At 42.7% G+C, this 2,395-nt stretch overlaps 1 protein-coding gene across 1 annotated transcript in view; it reads left to right on the top strand.

Moving 5' to 3' along the window:
• Positions 1-2,395, top strand: part of WDR19 (WD repeat domain 19) — a 137,715-nt gene that overhangs the window by 116,433 nt on the left and 18,887 nt on the right. The window lies entirely within an intron of this gene.

Below are 2,395 nucleotides of genomic sequence, written 5' to 3'. Positions count from 1 at the left end.
AAAAAAAAATAAACCAACCTGAACACTGTCCTATCGTGTGCCTCCTCACAATCTCTGACACACTCAATCCCATTGCTGTAAGTCATCTTGCTAATCCACCTGTTTGAGGGTCTTTCTGTCCTTTGCCATCCTCCACCTTTCCAAGCATGATGTCTTTCTCCAAGGAATAACCTCTCCTAGCAACATGTCCAAAGTATGTGAGATGAAGCTTCATCATCTTTGCCTCCAAGCTCTGGCTGCACCTTCTCCACGATACATCAGTTTGTTCTTTTGGCAGTTATTGGGATATTCAGCATTCTTCTCCCAACACCACAAAGACGTCCCTTTTTTTCCCCTGTCATCCTAGTCATTGTCCAGCTCTCAGATGCATAACTAATGACTGAAAAGACCATCACCTAAATCAGATGCAGTTTAGTCCTCAAAATGATGACATTACTCCTCAATAATTTGGAGAGGTCCTTGAGTAAGATAGATGAAGAAGCAGGATGGAGCAGCCACTTCTGAAATAATTGGCCACTGAAGACCTTATGAATAGCAGTGGTGCGTTGTCTGATACAGTGCTCTGCAACAGTGGGCCTAAGCTCAGCAGCAGATGTTGAGAATATGGCAGTACTAGGCGGTGTTACATTCTCTCGTTACTCTCTCTAGTTTCTCTAGTTATTCTCTAGTCACATGGTGACTGTGATTCTTAGCCACCGTGATGGCTCCTAACAACATTACAAAAGCAGAGTAAACAGTATTACTAACTCCCACACGTTGAACTTCAACAATTACCAACATATGTTGTCAGCAGCCACTGAGTGGACTACAGCTTGTAGCAACCCTATGACTAGCAGATCTGAGTCCTGCCCTGTCTTGTACCCTCCTCCTCCTCATCCCTGCTATACTCGAGCCCATTGTTACAGTCACTGTATCAGTCCATCTCATTGAAGGGCTTTCCCTCCTTCTGTACCCTCCACCTTCCCCAGCATGATGTCCTCTTTCAAGGTCTTGCCCTTCTTAACAGTATGCCCAAAGAGTAGCATCTGTGTCTCCAAGGAGCACTCTGGCTGCACTCTACAATGTGTATCTGTTTGTTGAGACATTCAGCATTCTTCTCCAACACCAGAGCTCAAGGCATCAGTTATTCTTCTGTCACCCTGACTCACTATCTAACTTCCAGATGCACAGCAAATGACTGAAAAGACCATGGTTTTGAGTAGGTTTTCTTTATTCTTTAAACAGATATCCTCACATTAAAAAGGTCCCCAACAGCAGATTTTCACAATGCATGGTTTAAAATTAAGAAGAGAGTGCTTCAAGGTTATATTCTCTCTTCATACCTATTTAATCTCTGTGCTGAGCAAATTATTTGAGAAGCTGGACTCTGAAGAGGAATGTGGCATGAGGATTGGAGGGACTTTTATCAGTAACCTGCTTTATGCAGATGATATAACTTTGCTTGCTAAAAGTGAAGAAGACTTGAAATGCTTGCTGATGAAAATCAAAGATGACAGCCTTCAATTTGGATTACACCTCAATGTCAAGAAAACAGAAATTCTCACCATTGGAAGTATAGGCAACATCATGATAGATGGAGAATGAAACTGTAAACAACTTCCTTTTACTTGAATCCACAATTAACACCTTTGTACTCGCCTTCAGGAAACAAGGAGAGGCTTTGCATTGGGAAAATCTGCAGTTAGAGACCTCTCCAAATTATTGAGGAGTGATGATGTTAATTTGAGGACTAATGTGCTTTTGATTCAGGCCATGGTTTTTCCAATTACTTGCTACGCATCTGAGAGCTGGACGAAGAATAAGGATGACGGAAGAATTATTGACACCTTTGAGTTGTGATGTTGGAGAAGAGCACTGAACATCCCATCGAAGGCCAGGAGAACAAACAGATATGTCTTGGAGAGGGGGCAGCCAGAGTGCTCTTTGGAGGCAAAACTTCATCTCACATAATTTGAGCATATTATTAGGAAAGACTTCTTTCTTCTTTGGAGAGGGGCACCATGCTTGGAAAAGTAGATAATTGGCAACAGAAAAGAAGACCCTCAATGGGATGGATTAACACTGGTGACTGACTGCCTCAGTGAGTTCAAGTATGTCAGAAATGATGAGGATGGCACAGAAGAGGACAGAGTTCAGCTCTGTTGTTCATGGGGTCGCTATAAGTCATACTCCACAGCACCTAACAGCAGGACGCTTGATCACTGACTCTTATATAAGACCTGTCTCCTGTGCTGAAAGAGGCTATATTCTCTAGGTGTCTGTCAGCTCTCTTGAAGTTTTCCCAAACAGCCAAGAAGCATATTTTCTATATATGCAAAACAATGTTGTTGTTGTTGTTGTTATGTGCCGTCGAGTCGCCTGCGACTCATAGCGACCCTATGTACAACAGCCCTAA

The sequence above is a fragment of the Elephantulus edwardii genome, unplaced genomic scaffold (assembly GCF_000299155.1).
Source record: "Elephantulus edwardii isolate Elephantulus edwardi_28Jun2011 unplaced genomic scaffold, EleEdw1.0 scaffold00167, whole genome shotgun sequence".
Taxonomy (NCBI): Eukaryota; Metazoa; Chordata; class Mammalia; order Macroscelidea; family Macroscelididae; genus Elephantulus; species Elephantulus edwardii.
This window is presented reverse-complemented; position numbering and strand designations above follow the sequence as displayed.